Source organism: Mobula birostris, chromosome X, assembly GCF_030028105.1.
Source record: "Mobula birostris isolate sMobBir1 chromosome X, sMobBir1.hap1, whole genome shotgun sequence".
In the NCBI taxonomy this organism is placed as follows: Eukaryota; Metazoa; Chordata; class Chondrichthyes; order Myliobatiformes; family Myliobatidae; genus Mobula; species Mobula birostris.
This window is the reverse complement of record NC_092402.1, coordinates 76,983,050-77,003,857: the sequence shown is the minus strand read 5'-3', so window position 1 is coordinate 77,003,857 and position 20,808 is coordinate 76,983,050. Positions and strand designations below refer to the sequence as shown.

The 20,808-nt window shown below is 40.7% G+C and overlaps 1 protein-coding gene across 3 annotated transcripts in view; it reads left to right on the top strand.

The window, feature by feature from the left end:
• The window catches only part of LOC140191537 (vesicle-fusing ATPase), a 292,320-nt gene that overhangs the window by 237,813 nt on the left and 33,699 nt on the right, over nucleotides 1–20,808 (top strand). The gene's annotated exons all lie outside the window — the stretch shown is intronic.

Below are 20,808 nucleotides of genomic sequence, written 5' to 3'. Positions count from 1 at the left end.
TAGATGGGTCATACTCTGCATGGAGGCCAGTGACCAGTGGTGTGCCTCAGGGATCTGTTCTGGGACCCCTACTCTTTGTGATTTTTATAAATGACCTGGATGAGAAAGTGGAGGGATGCGTTAGTAAATTTGCTGATGACACAAAGGTTGGAGGTGTGGTGGATAGTGTGGAGGGCTGTCAGAGGTTATAGCAGGACCTTGATGGGATGCAAAACTGGGCTGAGAAGTGGCAGATGGAGTTCAACCCAGGTAAGTATGAGGTGGTTCATTTTGGTAGGTCAAATATGATGGCAGAATATAGCATTAATGGTCAGACTCTTGGCAGTGTGGAGGATCAGAGGGATCTTGGGGTCCAAGTCCATAGGACACTCAGCTGCTACACAGGTTGACTCTGAAGGTTTAAGAAGGCATATGGTGCATTGGCCTTCTTCAACCGTGGGACTGAGTTTAAGAGCCGAGAGGTAATGTTGCAGCTATATTGGACCCTTGTCAGACCCCACTTGGAGTACTGTGCTCAATTCTGGTCACCTCACTACAGGAAGGATGTGGAAACTATAGAAAGGGTGCAGAGGAGATTTGCAAGGATGTTGCCTGGCTTGGGGAGCATTCCTTATGAGAATAGGTTGAGTGAACTCGGCCTTTTCTCCTTGGAGTGACGGAGGATGAGAGGTGACCCGACAGAGGTGTATAAGATAATGAGAGGCATTGATCATGTGGATAGTCAGAGGCTTTTCCCCAGGGCTGAAATAGCTAGCGCGAGAGGGTACAATCTTAAAGTGCTTGGAAGTAGGTACAGAGGAGATGTCAGGGGTAAGTTTTGTTTTTTATGCAGAGAGTGGTGGGTGTGTGGAATGGGCTGCTGGGGGTGGTAGAGGCGGAAACAATAGGGTCTCTTAAGTGACTCCTGGATAAGTACATGTAGCTTGGAAAAATAGAGGGCTATGAGTAGCCTCGGTAGTTCTAAGGTAAGGACATGTTCGACACAGCTTTGTGGGCCAAAGGGCCTGTATTGTGCTGTAGAGTTTCTACGTTTCTAACAAGGTTATAGGAAATCAAGATTCCCCCTGTAATCTTCTTCACTCTCAGCAAGGCCACCTAATTTTGTCATCGGAAAGCTTACTGATCAAGCTTTGTGCATCCAAGTCATTTATATAAATAAAAAATGATCAGGGTCTTAACACCTCTGGTCTCCAGTCTCCATTCCAAAAAACAACCTTCAACAACCACCCTCTGTTTCTTATCTCCTAAGCTAATTTTGAATCCAGTTAATTAGCTCTCCTGACCTAACCTTGCAGATTAGCCTGCTGGATGGGACCATGTCGAAGGCCTTGCTAAAGTCCAAATGAGAGATCGTCTATTGCCCTACCCTCATCTACCCTTTTGGTTACTTCAGAGAACTCAAAGATTCCTCAAACATGACTTCCCATAGCCAAAACCATGCTGACTGCTCCTAATCAGACTCATTCTAACTGCTGGTCATTCCTATCCCTCAGAATTCCCTCCAATAGCTTTCCACCACAGAAGTCAGGCTGATCAGCCTGTCATATCCTTGTTACCCTTCTTAAACTATGGAAAGACATTAGCCATTTTACAGTCTTCACCAGTAGCTAACAATGAAGCAAATATCTCTGCAAGGGCCTCCCACAAATTCTGAGGATGTACTTGGTTGTGTCTTGGGGATTTATCCATCTTAATGTGCTTTAAGACTACAAATATCTCCTTCCATGATAATAACAATGTTCTCTAAAATCTCTCCATTTGTTTACCTTATCTCTTGAGCTATCATGATTTGCTCCACCTAAGTATATGCTTCTTTTTTCTTGATTAGATGCTCAATATCTCTTGCAGCCATGATTCCTTAAACTTGCCAGGTTTACCCTTCACCCTAAAAGGACCATGCTGCTGCAGCTAGACTTTTAATATCTCATTCATAAAAGCCTTCCACTTGCCATTCATTTATTTTCCTTCAAAAAGTGTTTTCCAATTAACCTAGGTTCTGCCTATTTCCCTCAAAATTAGCCCTGCTCCAGTTTGGGACCCCAACCTGTGAACCTGTCCTGTCATTTTCTGTTACCATCTTAAAGCAAATAGAATTAAGAACGCTAGAACTAAAGGGTTTCCTGACTACTATCTTGCCTTGTTCCCGAAGAATAGGGCCCAGTATTGTACCCTCCCAAGTAGAGCCTTCTACTGTATATACTGACTGAAGAAATTTTTGTGGACATACCTCACAAATTCCTGCCCTTAACACTCTGGGTGACCTAGTCAATACTGGGGTAATTAAAAATTCCCACTAATTCAACCTTCTTATTCTTGCAATTATGAGCAATTCCTCTGCACACCTGCTCCTCAATTTCCTGTCCATTTTTTTTTTGGGAATTTGTCTATAATACAATCCTACTGGAGTGACGTTCCCCTTCTTGTTTCTAAGTTCTACCCATGGCCTCACTGGTTAATCCCCCAGAATGTCATCTCTCAGCACTGCCAGAAGGTCCATCCCTTAAATAGAAAAACAACACCAGCTCTTTCATACCTGTAGCATCCGTATCCTAGAACACTAAAGTACCAGTCCTGCCCTTCTCTCAGCCTTGTTTCTGTTATGGCTCTAACATCACCATCCCTGGAGCCAGTCCACACTCTTGAGTTCATCCACTTTACTTGCTAATCCTTGTGCACTGAAATAAATGTATTTTAACTGAGTATTCCTTTCTCTGCCTTTATTGTGCCCTGGTTATCCTGATTTCTAAATTTGTTCTTGCAGGCTACTACTTTACTTTATCCCATGGCCTGTTCCTGCTCAGTTCTGCACTCCTGCCAAACTAGTTTAAGTGCTCCCATGTAACAGAAGCAAACTTCCCTGCAAGGATATAGATTCCTCCTTGGTTCAAGTGCACCCCATCTCATGTGCAGGTCACCTCTACCCCAAAATTGATCCTATTTGTCAAAGAACCTGAATTTCCGTCAAATGCGTCAGTTCGTCAGGCACAAATTCATATGACCTTTCTTAATATTTCTGTCTTCACTTCCATGTGGCACAGAATAACCCAGAGGTCACTACCCTTGAGGTCCTACTCTTACCTTCCTCCCTATACTCATTATGCAAGATTCATAAGAGATGGGAGCAGAAATGCACCATTTGGCCCATCGAGTCTGCTCTGCCATTTCATCATGACTGATGCATTTCCCTCCCAGCCCCAAACTCCTGCCTTCTCCCTGTCCCTTCATGCCCTGACAAACCAACAATCTATCAACCTCTGCCTTAGATAAAGGTTCAAAGGTTTATTTATTATCAAAGTATGTCTGCAGTGTACAACTCTGAAATCCTTCTTCTCCAGATAGCCACGAGGCCAATAAAAAAAAGAACGGCAACACGATCATCGAACCCCTCCCCCCACAGAAAACACAACACAAACATTGGCCTCCAAATATCTCTCTCCCCGCACAAACAAAAGCAAAGAAAAATTCAATAAGAACATTGAATCCCCCCCAAAAAAACCCTTCCCCTGCACAGAAGCATTGACCTCAAACCCCCCCCCAACACAAAATCGTGAAAGGACAGGTGAAAACACAGAATACAAAAAAAATACTTTGAGAGAGAAAAAGATATACCCAGTGACTTGGCCTCCACTGCCGCATGTATCAACATATTCCACAGATCCACCACTCTCTGGCTTAAGAAATTCCTTCTCATCTCTATTCTAAATGGAGGTCCCTCTATTCTGAGGCTGTGTCCTCTGGTCTTAGACTCCCCCACCATAGGAAACAACTTCTTCACACCCATTCTTTTGAGGCCTTTCAACATTTGATAGGTTTCATCTTTTGTTCTACCAATGTCATCTGTACCAAATACAAATGATGACATCTGGGTACTCACACTTGACACTAACACCCAGGAAGCAACACACCATCCTGGTGTCTCTTCTGTGGGCACAGAATAACTTGTCTGTCCCCCTCGCTATCGACTCTCCTAGCACTATTGCCTTGTTTGGCTATTCTCTTTCCCTTTGAGCCTCAAAGCAAGCCACAGTACGAGACACCTAACTGCTGCTGCTTGCCTTTGAAAGATCATCTTCTCCAACAGTATCCAAAGAGATATACCAGTGAGGTAGAGGAATGGCCATGGGAATCCTGCACTGCTTGCCTACTCCCCTTACTTTTTCTTGTGGTAACCCATGAATTTGATGTCTTTAATTTGGGTGCACCGCCTTTGTAAAAGTCTCATTTATGATCTCTGCATCTTGGGTGTTCCTGAGTACATCCAACTCCAACTCCAACTCCAGCTCCAGTTCCTTGAGGGTCTATCACTGGGGTTCCCAACCTTTTTATACCATAGACCTCCTACCATTAACCAAATGGTTTTTGGACTGTAGATTAGGATCCCCTGGTCTATCAGGAGCTACAGCTCAGTGCACCTCCCACAGATGTAGTCAATAGGGAAACCATGAGGTTTCTTCACTTCCAATGTCTTGCAGAAAGAGCATTCCACTGCCTCAACTGCCATCCTGTCTACACTGAATCAAGTGCTAAGAATGAAAGAAATTAAAACAAACCTTACCTGTGCCTCCTCGCCAAAGGGAGACTCAACTCGCCACTCTTGTATTGACCACTCCACTTACCCTCATCTGTCTTTTATTGGCTAAAGTGCCCTCCAATTAATCAATGGGACTTGCCTCCTTGCAGGTTCCCAACTCCTGTAAAAGTGGAAGTAATAAAAAAGACTTCCCACTGTCACTCTGTTCCCAACTTATGAATGCAATGGTAATTTGCAAATATAGTGCAAGTCCTTTGATGCCAGAGAAAACAAATGATTTAGTAGTGAAGTGGGAGAAAAGATACAGGATAATTTTGAATCTAATTCATCAGAAATATGTGGAGCACTACAGATTTGGAACTACGAATTAGAAGACAAGTGAGATTCTGAGTACATAATCATAGAAAAGTACAGTACAGAAATGAGCCCTTAGGTCCACCTCATTCATGCTAACCGTGGTGTATCTATTTGTATAGTAATATACAAATACTACCCATCTGCCTACATTAGGCCCATATCCTTTTATCCTTTCCTTTCTAAGTAACTGTACAAGTATTATTGTATCTGCCTCCACTACCTCTTCTGGTAGCTTGTTGCAAGTATTTACCACTCTCTGTATGAGATCACTTAGATCACATTTAAATTTCTCCCCTTTCATCTTAAACCTATACCCTCCGGTCCTAGATGTCCCAGCTCTCAAAAGGAGTGTATTATTTTGAAGAATTTATCTTGGCACTGAAACTTCAGCTACACACTGTGACAAGGTTGTCGCTTATTTAAAATTAAATCAAATTTAATAAACAGAATTTCATATTTGTTCTTCCATGCAAAATTGCTGTGTTCATAGATGTGATGTTGAGGTAACTGAAGAATTTAATCTAACCTGGAGCAATACATAGATCAGTCCAAGATGTACCAATTAGTAAGCTACTTGGTCATTGTAAGTTGTCCTGTGATTAGGCTAGGGTTAAAATGATGGGTTGCTGGGCAGCAGAGCTTGAAGGGCCAGAAGGCCATGTTCTGCACTGTATCTCTAAATAAATTTAAAAAAAAGTACAATAAGGAACACTGTAGTGATTGGTGTGAAATGCTTTTAAAAACAAAATGAAAGATATCCATCCTAATACTTTGATTTAAAAAGGCACAATGTTTGAACTAGCAGAAAAATTCCACATTCTCTGCATGCAAGTCACAAGCCTGGTTTTTAGCAACATGCTTTTTAATAATCAAAGTGGTTTTAGTAACATGCTTTGCTGACAGAGGGAATGCTTTCATAGTAAGAAGCCACAAAGAGGAGGTCTGCAGAGTATAAAAGCCAAAGTGACTGATGGGACATTGGGCTTGTGCAATATTTGCCACATCAGCATCAATGTTGGATAACAATGTCTTCCAAACAAAACTATGGCTAAATAGTCAGTATATTGATCCGAATATTGGTACAGCAGCAAGTCACTCAATTATTGGCAAGGAAATAGTTAGCCAAGTATATTCAGCCAAGCACTAATGAGAAAGAGAATGGTGAAGATGAAAATCTATTCAGGTCAAGTGTAGAGAGCTTTGGCTCGTCAAAATGTGTGTCACAGCAGTCATCAAATCAAAGATTGGCTCAAAAACTGAAGCTAAGCTGGAAAGTAGTGTCAAGTATAGATAATTTAAAATTATGCATAGTCATACTATTAAGAAAGTATGTACAAAACTTTCTACTTAAGTATTTATCATTTTCAAATCGGTATCAAGCCAGGTGCAAAACAGTATACTGCAGGCCTTAACCTGTTCCAAATGCATTGAAAAAACAATGGAAGAAAAGTCAGATAAGTGAGAATCAAACAGAATGCTAGTGAAGAACGAAGCAATGTGATTGGGTAATGCCAATAGTAAACAATTCAAAGTATTAAAAAAAACATGCAGATGCTGGAATCTGAAATAAAATAAGATACTGGAGACACTCAGCATGTCAAGCAGTGACTGTGGAAAGAAATTTAAAGATGATGCTTCAGGTCTAAGGCCCTGCATCCAAATGGTCAGCTGTCATCTGGGAATGAAACAGTTGGTGAAAGTTTCAGTCAAGGATCTGAAAAGTTAGTTTTTATTCTCTTTCCACAAATGCCACTCAACTTCCCGAGTGCTTCCAGCATTTTCTGTTTTTATTTCAAGACTAATTGCCTGAAACAAGGAAACTGCTTGACTGTGGTGATAATAACTTTGTGTTGAACCAAGCAATTGATGTTGAGTTTCTCTCCTTCATTGAATTAAGTCCAAAGTTCCTAGGTGCCTACATTTTCTCTAACCTACATCTGTTACATGCACATGTTCAGCTGAATGTGGACAAAAAAGTTGGTAAAAAGTTTACTAACAATACACCACATCTTTATTCTTGCATAAAGCTATCTTGATTGAAGTGATTACCATTGATTTTTCAAGTTGCCATGGACATGACAGTGTAAGATACAGATCAAAGTTCAAAGTTTTTTTTTAACTGAAGTACATAAAGGTCACCATATACAACCCTGAGATTCATTTTTTTGTGGGCATACTCAAATCTATAAAATAATAGCCATAACAGAATCAATAAAAGACCACACCAACTTGGGTGTTCAACCCATGTGCAAAAGATAACAAACTGTGCAAATACAAAAATAAAGAAATGACAATAAATAAGTAATAAGTGTCAAGAACATGAGAGGAAGAGTCCTTGAAAGTGAATCCATTGGTTTTGGGAACATTTCAATGATGGGACAGGTGAAGTTGAGTAAAGTTATGCACTTTGGTCAAGAGCTTGATAGTTGAGGGGAAGTAACTGTTCCTGAACCTGGTGGTGTGACTCCTGAGGCTCCTGTACCACCTTTCTGATGGCAGCGGTGTGAGCATTTCCTGGGTAGTGGGGTCCCTGATGATGGATACTGCTTTCATGTGACAACGTTCAATGGTTCAGTTTAATATCAGTGTTCTTTGCAGACATCCACGAAACAGGAAGAGAAATCCTAAAGAATGAATGACAGGAATGCCAGAACCCCCAAAGCCCCCTTCCTCCCTCCCAGGCACAATCAGCAGCAAAAACATCCACCCTCATCCCTGCCCCACCCCCCAATTGCTCCAGCAAAAGCACAGACCCTCCCCCACCACCCACCATGCAAGCAATAGCAAAGCCCCCAAAGAGACCATGATCAAGAGCCCATCAAAAAAAAACTGCTGTCAATCCCAACATTTCGACATCTCAGATAGGCGTTCTGTCACTAGGGAAGGAGGTCACTCCTGCAGCAAACGAGAGCAGGGGACCAACAGTTCACTGTTTCAATGTTAGAATCTGCTGCGTCACTTGTCCAAGTCCCCTGACTGGAGGACTGACAAACTCTCACTCATTATTGAGAGAGGGAGAGAGAGATTGTTTGAGTGTAGGGGCCTTCAGACGCACCCTGCTGTCTCGATGTTTCAATCTCTTATGAGGTTTCAGTTGGCAGCATCAAGAAAGAACCAGGTCGTCCAAGGGCCCACACCCCAAAGGTGCATGTCTTCCAGGCCACACCTGGAGATATCGAAACACCAGGCCGCACAACAAGTCTGAGAATGAGAACCTACCGCTTGTGGAGAACCGTAGTTTGAACTGCAGATGTAGATCACGGACTCCAGCAGGAGAGCAGTCACCTTGAAATGAAAAGACAGCCATGAGAGAAGCCATGTGTGTTGCTTGAATTTCCAGCATCTGCAGAATTTCTGTTGTTTCCATGAGAGAAGAAGCTGTTTCACGGATGAACTGGAAGAAGAAACCTGGGTCTGCAAAAACCTTTGGTGCCGTCTTTTCTAGTTCTTTTCATGTAGATGTGCTCAATGGTGGGGCGGACTTTACCTGTGATGGACTAGGATGTGTCCATTACTTTTTGTATGTTTTTTGTTCAAGGACATTAGTGTTTCCATACCAGGCCGTGATACAACCAGTTAATCTACTCTCCACTGCACATCTATAGAAGTTTGTCAAAGTTTTAGATGTCATGTCAAATCTCCACAAACTCCTCAGGAAGAAGAGGCACTGCTGTGCTTTCTTTGAAATTGCACTTGGGTGCAACAAAAATGAGCAGCTAACTATGAGTACCACATGGTGTTTGAATATTAAAATAAGTGTTCAGGTAGTTACAAGAATGCACAATGCTCAGATGTATATCTGCATTGTTACAGTAAATATCTTAAACAAGTATTAGATGTAAAAAGGTTGCTACTAGTGGAAGCAATTATGAAATCAGAGAAGTGCCAAAACCTTTCAGAAGTTAAATCAGTCTTTCAACAGTATTTTGTTAGATTGCTTTTACAAATGGTTCAATAGTACTGATGCCATTACATTACCTGCTGTAAAACATTTTTTAAAAATCAAAGAGCAGTAAGCATGTGTAAGAGGCTGGGAAGCATTATTCTCTCTCAACGTTATAAATTTGTGTATGATGTGATGCTTCAAGCTGAGATCCACCCCAAGTTACTGCGAGAAAAGAGGGAACCGATGGCTGTACCTTTGGCAATGATCTTTGCGTCCACATTGGCCACTGAAGGAGTGCCAGAGGATTGGAGGCTGACAAATGTTATTCCTTTGCTTTAGAAGGTTAACGGGGATAACTCTGGGAATCTTGGGCCAATAAATCTTAAATCAGCAGTGAGCAAACTATTGGAGAGGATTCTTAGAGACAGGATTTATGAGCATTTGGAGAAGCATCATCTGATTAGGGAAACATAAGGTAGCTTTATGAGTGGCAGGTTGTGCCTCACGAGCCTGATTATATTTTTTGAGGAAGTGACAAAACGTATCGATGCTGGCAGAGCAGTGGATGTGATATCAATTGTAGTAAGACATTTGACGAGACTCCCCATGATGGGCTCCTTCAGAACTCGGGAGGCATATAATCTAGAAAAACTTGGCTGTGTGGATTCAGAATTGATTTGCCCACAGAAAGTAGAGGGTGTCATAGATGGAACGTATTGTGCTTGGAGGTTGGTGATAAATGGTATTCCACAGGGATCTGTTCTGGGACCCTGCTCTTTGTGGTTTTTATAAATAACTTTGATGTGGAAGGGTAGGTTAGTAAGTTTGTAGATGACACGAAGGTCAGTGGTGTGGAGGATTGTTGTAGGTTGCAGTGGGACATTGACAGGATGCAGAGCTGGACTGAGAAGTATCAGATGGAGTTCAATACGGCAAACCTCTCCTCACCTGCCTGTACTTCCCCATGGATCCCCTCCTTCCCTTTCTCCTACGCTCCACTCTCCTCTCCTATCAGATTCCTTCTTCTCTAACCCTTTACCTTTCTTACCTACCTGGCTTCACCTATCACCTTCTAGCTACCCTCCTTTCCCTACCCCCACCTTTTTATTCTGACACCTTTCCCCCTTCCTTAGTCCTGAAGAAGGGTCTCAGCCAAAATACCGACTGTTTATTCATTTCCATAGCATTTTGTCTGTGTTGCTTTGGATTTTCAGCATCTGTGGACTTTCTCGTGTTTATGAAATTAAGACAAGTTTTGGAGGGAAATAATTTGCCTGGTGGTGCCAACTGAGGAACTTTATCATTGCCAACTAAGCAACTGAAAGTTCCTCAGTTGGCACCAACAAGCAAATCTGACATTAAGAATTGAAGTGGTAATTCAAGTATGTAGTAGGAAGAGATAACTAGAGGAAACTAGAAACAACAGGAATTCTGCAGATGCTGGAAATTCAAGCAACACACATCAAAGTTGCTGGTGAACGCAGCAGGCCAGGCAGCATCTCTAGGACCATCCCTCCCCCTCCTGTCTTCTCCTATCATTTTGGATCTCCCCCTCCCTCTCCAACTTTCAAATCCCTTACTCACTCTTCCTTCAGTTAGTCCTGACGAAGGGTCTCGGCCTGAAACGTCGACTGCACCTCTTCCTAGAGATGCTGCCTGGCCTGCTGCATTCACCAGCAACTTTGATGTGTGTTGCTTAGAGGAAACTGGAGAAATGCTTTTGTGTGCATTAAATCATTAATTCCAGCACAAGAAGTAAAACAAAGGTAACAAGATCAGTGAAAAATTCCACTGCATTCAGCAGCTGATCCAGTGGAGATCGGAAGAAATGCCATGAGATTGAGTTGAATTAGGAAGTGTCACGTTATATGCAATGCCAACTACATATTCCTTTGAAAGCATCAAGCCAATTCAAATTTGTGAATTTACTAATGTGACTATATGAATCATTCTGTTCAAAAAAGGGCAAATAGTATATTTAAACATATGGTTTATATGGTATCATGAGCACATTCACGTGTAGAGAATTGAGCATGTTCCAGCAGCTGTTTATATTTCATGATGTTGCTTGAGTGCTGCTTGAATTCAAAGTCAGGAACCAGTGCATATGCACATACACTTTTCAAGTTCATTCCATGTGTGTGTTTGCAATATATATTCTAACTATTCAGTTTCTCCTGTTGTAGCATAGACATCCAAAATGTATCAACTTTCTGATGCCTTCAGGGGCATATTTTATGACACACAAGATGGATTCAGATGATCTGTATTGCTTTTGTGTCTGGAAAATTACACTGGTGACGAATGTGTCCTCACTTTTCAGGATGAAAGCAGTGTTTTGGGTCTTTTTGTGCATGATTTTTAAGAGCATAATGCCTACAGACACAGCTGGCAGGCTGCTTGCACCCTTACCTGTAGCTCATGTTTTACAATCTAGTTAAGAGCATGTGAAGTCCAGAGTGTAGTCTTCTGAAATCTTATCCAGCCAGACAGATGTCAATGAGAAGTTTTGAAATGTGCTGTCACATTCTGAGTGTTACTACTGTTGAAGCTGGGTTATATTCTCTCATTGGAAACAATGAGGTCACAGTGTTGAGGGATTCTCCAGATTATCTCGGGCATAATTTTACACACATTGAAAAAGCTACTCCCCACCCCCATTTTGTTTTTTGATGAACAAAAGGATAACTCAGAATTTTTGGTAAATGTCAAATTCAACAGGGTGTTGAACTAAGTTATAAACTTCCTGGGCCATTGGCAAAATATGAAGGATCTTTGCAATTCAGTCTTGTGCCTTAATATGCAAGCCTATTTTATCATAAACATACTATTTGAGTTTTTAGCCCTATAAACATTTTAGGTGTGTCATTGATTTTAGTTTTTAAGTACTCTGCCTGTCAACCCAAAAGAAATAAAAGTTGCCGAATGTCAGCATCATTATGGCACAAGGGGTTATTCGAACCATTAACTCTATGCTAGTTCATTCCAGTTCAAAGTACATTTATTGTCAAAGTATGTATACTACATGTAACCTTGAGATGTGTCTCCTTACAGGCAGCCACAAAACAAACCCAGTAGAACCCATTAAAAAAAAAACAAGACTGTCAAACACCCAAAAACAAAATCATACAAGCAGTAAAAGTAAGCAAATAAAATTCAGAAGTGAAGTTCATAAAAGTGAGTTCATAGCCACAAAGCCAGTCATCACTGCAGCCAATTCAGGAGCTCATTAGTTGCAGGTCTCATCCTTCTCACCTTCCCCTCAGCCCTGCAAATTCTTTTCTTTTAGATATTTGTCTTGATGCTTCTTTTTAATACCACACTTATAAAGACCTGTGGTGTAGCCCCTGTCAGATTATTACAAACCTTAGCCACTTGTTCTTAAGGGAAAACTTAAGAAGCATGTGTCACTTTTGGTTCTTTTGCCTTCATTCAGGCCTGTAATTCCTGAGCCCAGCCTCCGAGCAGAATGCGCAGCATGTTTGAAGTGAATAGTCATCAGCTTGCTGCTGTTACTGTGTGTTTTATAAATGTATGTTTGGTCCCAATATGAGGAATGTAAGGAGGTTTACAAGAATGGTCCCAAGGATGAAAGGGTTAAGGGTTAATATATGAGGAGCTTTTGACGGTTCTAGACCTGCATTGACAGGAGTTTAGAAAGATGAGAGAGGATCTAATTGAAACCTGCCAAATATTGAAAGGTTTGAATAGAGTAGACATGAAGAGGATGTTTCCAGTAATGGCAGAGTCCAGGACAAGAGGCCACAGCCTCAGAAGAAAAGGACATCTTTTTATTCAAAGGGTGGTGAATCTAAGGAGCACAGTGCTACAGTTGTTTATAGTGGCAAAGTCACTGAATATATTTAAAGCAGAGGTTGATAGGTTCTTGGTTAGCAAGGGCATCAAAGGTTCCAAAGAGAAGACAGAATAGAGTTGAGAGGGAAAAACCAAATGGTGGAGCAGACTCAATGGGCCAAATGTTTTAATTTTGCTTCTTTGTCTTACAGTCTTATTTGAATATACTTTGTAAAAAGTATTGCCAGTCCCCAAAGTTATTGGCAAAACATAAATGCTTCATGTAAACCTGGACAGTTAAAATAAGCAGCTTTATTTGACTGTTTGGGGATTACACTCAAATTCCTCCACACTCAACATCTGCATGTGCTCAGTTATAAAAAGAAATGGAACAATAGCATTTTAAAAAATTAAGGGATGCCCAAATTATTTGTGGTGCAATTTACCGGTATGACAGCTGCAAGCTAAATTCAAGTTGAGCTAGGCATCAATTCTGGCATCATATTTGGTCTACTGTAATTCCTTAATTACATGAAACTTTAAACTGAAACTATTTTGGCAAACATCTGCCTAAGCAGCTTACCTGATCCTTTATTAATTTGCTGTTATGGGACTTTGAGCAGCATAAAATGGCTGTAGTGTTGTTCTACATAACTAACTGAACTGCTTCCAAAGTAATTTGTGTTCTGTTAACTTGTGATGCATTTGCCATTGAAAGCTACAGGTAGCTTTAACACGTGTTATTAAGACATGTAAATTCATATAGTAGCATGAAGCTACTTCTGCTCTTGAGCATGTTTTTATTTCTTCCTTTCCCACCCCCAACCAACCTTCCCACTTCCCTGACACAATTGAAAATCTGTTCAAAATTGTCCTGACACATTACTTAGTAAGCCCCCTCAAAATCTACTGATTTGGGCCTCTACTCGGTACTTTACTTTGCACTGCAAATGGTTGAAAATTGTACTACTTCTCTCTCTTTTAAATATGCTTCTACTAATCTGTGTGTGATTGGAGCCCATAACTTACATTTTGATAATGTGTTTTGGGGCAGACTGAGCAATCTGGCACTTGAGCTGTCTCCGAGGGAATTTGGCATGTTTGAAAGCAAGGCTGAGAACTGAGCATGTGCCCTAATGGCAGAGCGGGAACCCATGATCGGCCCATTATTCACCGATTAAAGTGCCAAACTAGATTAAAAATCAGAGGATGAGAGCGGAAGGCAAACAAATGTTGAGCGCCGTCTGCCTGCAATTGACCTGTATCCCTCTCGCTTGCTGCTGTCTGAGGAAGGTGGAGGAGTCTTGGGTCTTGTACAAGGTTTAATAGGTGTGGTTTGTGAACTGGACTTGTTTTGAGAGGGCTCTGCAGTTCATGTTGTGTGTTTCAAGTTGCACCTTTTCTATTGCTGTTTTGTGCAATTTTTATTTGAGCGCATTGACTCAGGCTGGCTCTGCGGCCTGCAGTCAACAAACAACGCAGAGCTAAATTGCACTGAAATGAGCTACACTGAACATTCCTAGGCTGTTTCAAGGTTTCTGCGGCTTGATGTTTTATATTCTGTCTGTTATTCGTTGTTTTTTGCTGTTTACGCATTTGTTCTTTGTGCATTGGGTGTTTAATGTTTTCTTATGAACAGGTTATGGTGTTTCTTTGTTTTGTGTCAGCATGCAGGAAGATGAATCTCAGGATTGTTTCTGGTATACATAATAGGTGTACTTTGAATCTTGTCTTTCATCATCAAGCATCAGTAAATTAACAAAAAATAATTCAGGCCAAGTTTGATAACTGAGTTGCATCAACATTAGTGGAAGATGAACCTTTCCTGTGGAGATTATGGTGAAATCGTTTAGTGCTCTTGGGCTACTTTTTGTAGAATTAGAATGCATGCATTCTTGTGGCGAGACAGTGATTGCAGCCATCCACAGAGGGACTTTCCTTGCTATCTTGTTGATCTGTGCACTGCACTTAAAGTCTGGATGCTGTTGGCTAATTAAATGGAAAACTCATTTTGGTTATTAATTGCTTTTTCTATTGGAAAGTTCACCTGCCCAAAACTTCTAGTGCCCTCTAAATCTGATTGGGGTACTCGACCACTATCTGGCACCTAATGACCCCTGCCACAGCTAATTCTTCTAATGGTAATAGATTTTTAAACACGGAACCTGAAGAAGTCCTTACCTTTTACCTGGATAGAAAAGAAATGTTCAGTGTAACCAGCTGTATTTCAGCTGACTGAGCTCTGTCTTTCCTCGTGTTACTGAGAAGACATACCTGAGGCCATTTTAGATTCTGAGATGTTAGATTACATTAGTTGACAGGTGGTCTGTGATATTGCAGCCTCTCTTCATTTTGTGTTTGCGCTGAAGTTGGGAGTGTTGGTGAAGAAAGGCAGGGGCAGACCTTGAGACAAATGGTGTAAAACATCATCAAAGGAATGTAAAAGAATAAGCAAGGCAGTGTGACCCTCAGAATGACCCTATTGGGGGTTGGTGGGGGGAGCAGATTGGTTTGCATTTGTTTTAATGAACAAGAAAACTGACATTTCCTGAGAAACTAGGCAAGCTGTTGGAAGCTTCATTTTAGATATTGAAATGCTAATGGTAGAAGTACATTATTCAAATAGGCTCCAGCCTTGCCCCAGGCTTTGGCAATTGGCTTAACTTTGGTGTTGCTAGTTATTTCCCCTCCAATTTCCTCTCTTGAGATGATCCTGCTGGGACACCATGACCAATGGCAACACTCTTACTAAGCAGCCATTCTCCATGTGAAATCTGTTGAATCTGGGGTGAAAGTGTTGCATTTATCTCTGATGTTGGCATGGCTCAGTCATAGCAAATTTGTGCTGGAAATATTCAGCAGGTCAGGCACAGCTAGTAGAGGAGTGAGAGACAGTCATCTCGCGCTTTGTTTTTGGAACCAACAAAAAGAAGGATTTCCTCATTTCTCCTCACTCCCGGCTTCTGAATTTTTTTTTTCTGTGTCATGTGTCCTTTTAGTTGGAGCCTTTGATTTTTTCAGAAGGAAATTTCTGTTGCTCTTTTGCACAAAGTATCTATATCTAGCTAGCCACTGTCTGTTAAATAGAGCATAGAATGACACTATGTCTGAGCACTGTGGCACAGCCAGTAGAGCCACTATCTTGCAGTATTCACAATTCATTTTCAATTCTGATCTCTGCTGTTGTCTGTGTGGAGCTTGTAAGTTCTTCTTGGGTTGCCCCCAGAAACCTTCCCACTATATCCCAAAGATGTACAAATTGGTGGGTTAATTTGCCACAGTATATTGTTCCCTAATGTGTAAGTGCATAGTAAAATCTGGTACAAATTTCACATCATACAAATTAGTGATAATAAATTTGATTATGATTCATAATCAGGTTTATTATCATCAGGATGTGTCATGAATTTGCTATCTTATTTGAAATATTATTCGAATTATATTGAGAATAAAATGGGCATTTGATGGTCATTACGAACTTTGAAGGTCCAAAGGGCCTGTTTCCATATTGTCTGCCTTAATGGCCATAATTTTTTAAAAGGGTCTTCATTAACTATGTAAATTTTTGTACCTTCCCATTGTCTCCAAGTGCACAGCTCAATATGTATCTAACCAGTCATAATATTATGGGATGCCAAGGTAAGGAAGGTGAAGAGCTACTTTGATGCTATCTTACTTAACTCCCTCTTCACTCACATTACCTGAACCTTGCTTTAAGGACTTTTGAATTCTTGAATTGACTTTATTTCTTAAACCCTTCACATACATGAGTAAAAGTCTTTATGTTGCATCTCCGTCTAAATGTGCAATCTGCAATCATGTGTCAAGCAGATGAGTGGATGAATTCTCTGTTGATGTTAGAATCTGTTTTTATCCAATACCATCTGAATGTCGATATCTCTTTAAAATGTTCTATAGTTATTGAGCTACATTTTGCTTGAAATTTTTAATTTTCTTTACAATTAGTGTAGTTTACTTGGTGTAAACTAAAGTAGGAATTTAATACTAACCACATGCAGAATTACTTGCATACCCATTGGCCCTTTTTATTTCGCCAGGCAATTTGCAGGACCCTCCTAATGTACACAAATGTTGAATGAGCTACTAGGTGTGATTCCATTCTGCACTTTTAAATTCAGTTGCTTTTACTTTCACTTCACTTCAGTTGAAATTTTTAATTTACTTGCATGGTATGTATCGATGGCCAGTAAGCTGTCAATAATACTGTACTATAGAAGTTATCCCAAGGATCTACCCCGTGATTAGGTTCACGGGCACCAACAACCTTTCTGACCCTCATGAGTTGTTTGTTAATGCCATAGGAAAAGCTTCTTGGCTTGTGCCTTGACTAGTCCCTGCTTGGATCAGATTATCGGTCCCAGTGTTGCCTCTGACCAATTTGTGGGCATTGCATTAAGATAGATATATTTATTTAAACCCAAGGTAGCCCAGAATGGAAGCACAGTGAAGTGGCCAGATTGCATATTACAACTAGGTAATGCATTTTACTATTTAACAGTTACATGTGCAAATGGAAAACAATTGTACACAAATCCCAAGTGCAGTACTGTGCAAAAGTCCTAGGCACACACATATAGCTAGGGTGCCTGAGACTTTTGCACAGTACTGTATTTGTTAACGTAGAGCGGAGAGCAAATTTGTAAATCAGTGACAGTTGGGAATGACGTGGCTAGAGCGCCGTGGGAGGGGGTTGGGGGTTGATACGAGTGCAGACACACCCGGTTTGAGGCACCAGGCAAGATTATTTGATTCCAAACAATTGGTTTATTGATCATTACAGAATGTCTCTCTGGTGCTTCCCACTCCCTCCTCTCTCCTTTCCCCTTTTCCCAACCATGATTCCCCTCTCCCTGTCCCCTTCCCACTCTCAGTCCACAATAGAGATCCATATCGGAATCATATTTATCATCACTTACATATGTCATGAAATTTGTTTTTTTTTGTTGCAGCAGTGCAGTGCAATACATAAAATTACTACAATACTGTGCAAAAGTCTTCGGCACCCTAGCTATATATATGTGCTGAAGATTCTTACACAGTATTGTATATGGTTTTGTGTTACTGAAGCCCATTTGGACACTTTGTAATTGTGTACTTGCATCATATTGCTGCTATGCTGTGGAATCTTCTGCAGTATAGAGCATGCTTGGGAGGGCGGGAGCTAGGATTTGTTGGAATCTGCATGTTTGGTATTACAGAAACAACTGTAATAAAAGGGAGCATTGTTGTTATTCTGGTGAGTTTGGAAGTAGAAGGAAAGTGAAAGAAATGCACTACAGTCCCTATCAGTTAGCTTCTCTGTGCCATCAGGGTATTTAACACACCACAGGTAGCGCGAATTGAGAAACACCGCTAATCCCGTAATTGAAGTCGAGACCACAGTAAAAGAATCTCAAACTGTTTGCATTGGGGGTGGGGAGAAGCAGATACAGTACTGCTCTTTTTTCAGCCTGATTCTCTGGACTAACATACTTGAGTCAAGGCCCAAGTTGAATTTGAATAGACGGACAATGTCGATTAAATAGGGTGGATTTAGCAAATGCGGAGTGAATATGAATTACCCTCTCCTATTTGCATCCTCCCCATAAAATAGAGTTTACTGCAGGATAACAGAGCCTTAATGCTCATGTAATTTGCTCAGTGTAAGTATTAAAGCACAGTGTCACTGGATCTGCCTTTTGCTTTTTGTTTCTCCCATCTTAACTGGCAGACCAGAAGCCAATATAGTGAATTTTCCAGATTGACTTGTCTCCAGCCTTTATTGCAATCCACACACCTTCCTTTAAAGCAGAGTTTCTGTCATAAGCGCTATGTTGGCAATGAGAACATACAATTCGCCTTCCAGTATCAGGTTGTATTCTGTATGTGTAATCTATTTTCTTCGTGGTTTTTATGTGGTCACATGAGCTGGTGCATCTTCTATGGAAATGTTAATGGTGGTGTGCTGAAGTGCAACACTCTTGGGATGCCATGGTAGTGTAGCAGTTAACGCGGCGCTATTACAGCTCAGGATGTCAGAGTTCGGAGTTTCATCTTGGTGTCCTCTGTAAGGAGTCTGTACATCCCCCTTGTGGAATGCGTGGGTTTTCTCTGGGTCCTCCAGTTTCCTCCCATAGTCCAAAGACTTGCCAGTAAGTAAATTAATTGGTCACTGTAAATTGTCCCATGGTTAGAGTAGGGTGAAATTGGGGGTTACTGGTGGTGTGGGCTGCAAAGCCTATTCTGCGGTATCTCTTAAAAAAATTAATTAATCAACCAATAGACTCTGAACTGGTATTTGTATCTTGAATCTGTCTCCTTTAGTTGAAGGACCCCAAGGACAATAAATGAAGACAGTTTTATCAGTAACAGAACCAATTTGTGTTCTTTCTTTTCTTAAAAAAAACTTTCAGATTTTCAGGAAAAGGCCAAATGATCCAAACAAACTTATTTAGTATATTTCATTATTTCTATAGAAGAGAATCACATTGTTTTGTTTCTGATTTGATAACCTTTTAAGATTATTATTCAATTATTTCTCCTTTGATTGGAAGCTAATTCTCAAATTCTGCTGAAGTTCTGCTGCTCAATATTTGATACCTACATACAATTTATTAGTATTGCTGAGATTTCCTTCCTACTATTGAAAATTGATACTCAGTGATTTTTTTTTACTGAATTTTGAGCCCAGTTTCTTTGCATTACCTCCAATCTACCACATTAGAGATACTTCCATGGCCCCCGTTGTGCAAAAATGTGATAATTTTAATGGATCTGAAAACCCACATTCAAGCAATATCCAACTATTAACAATGTCTTTTTTTTTGCTAATTTGTCCATGGTCTCATCTTGCCTCTCTGGTCTCTGAAACCTACCCCACCCCTGCACCATAGCATGCCCAGGACTTCACACTCTTCTGATCTAGCTTTGTACTGTTTATGGTTGGATCATATTTTGAGGTGAATTGCAAGGACCTTCGTTTAAGGATCCCCATGACCCGGAGTGCCTCAGTGCTTTACAGTCATTGAAATATTTTTAAAACATTGACTGCTGTGTTTGCTGGAATAGTCTCAAAGTACATAAAGCAGGATCCCTTCAGTCTCAACAAGATGGATGTCCCAGTACTTACTACTTTAAAAGGGATGATTTTTGGGAATTACACAGAATTCTCTCAGATATTTTAAATCCATCTCTTACAAAAGACAGGATTTTGTTTAATTAAAATCTTGCACCTTGAACAGTACAACACAGCACCATTGAGAACATTGATAACCCACCTTGCCTAGAATCTCCTTGAATATTGCCTCCAGCTCTAGCCCATGCTATCCATCTTCTGAGTTTACCTCAGTTCTGATCTACAGCCATTGATGGAGAGTGGATAGTTAAATGAATAAACTTGGGTCAGTATACTGCTGAGGTCCATCCCCACAATGCCCTAATAGGAGGCAAAATTGGGATGAAGCCTCATCTGCTGCAAAACTGATAGGCATTTTAAACCATTATTAATATTCAGAGAGATTTAACAATTACCAAAATTACTGTAAATTAAAAGAATTGGGTTAAAATTGATTCAAAATGTACAACATTATTTATTTAGAGAATACAGCAGGATAACAGGCCTTACGGCCCAATGAGCCTCCGCTGTCCAATTCCACTCGTGACCAATTAACCTACTAACCCGTATGTCTTCAGAATGTGAGAGGAGACCAGAGCACCTGGAGGAAACCCTCACAGTCATAAGGAGACTGTACAAACTCCTTCAAGACAGGGAAGGGGAATTTAATTTAAAATTAAAATAATTGGGGGGTGGGGAACTCCTTAATTCAAAGATCTAGATTTAGAATCCCCATGCAAGTTAATACCAGGTATAGCTGACATGGAATCACAGCATAGAATCCCACTGCACGCACACACCAATGACAGCAGAGTGGTATGTTAAAACCATTCAATCTGTTTGTCCTGGACTTGTGACCATCTACTCAAGTTCAGGAGATATTAACCTGCAAGGGGCAAGGTGCCATCTATACCCTAAGGAGCTCTCAGCCACAGCAAGCATGAAACGGCTCATTTTGTCTTTGCATTTGTGAGAAGAAGAGACAAATAGTACTAGATTCCACACTGGAAATTTCTCAAAACTCGGTTGATGTGTGAGAGATGGCCAATAGTCCATATTTGCAACAGGTATGCAAGCTGTCCCTGGAGCAGTTTACTCTTGTATTCTGAGTTTTACGCATTATCC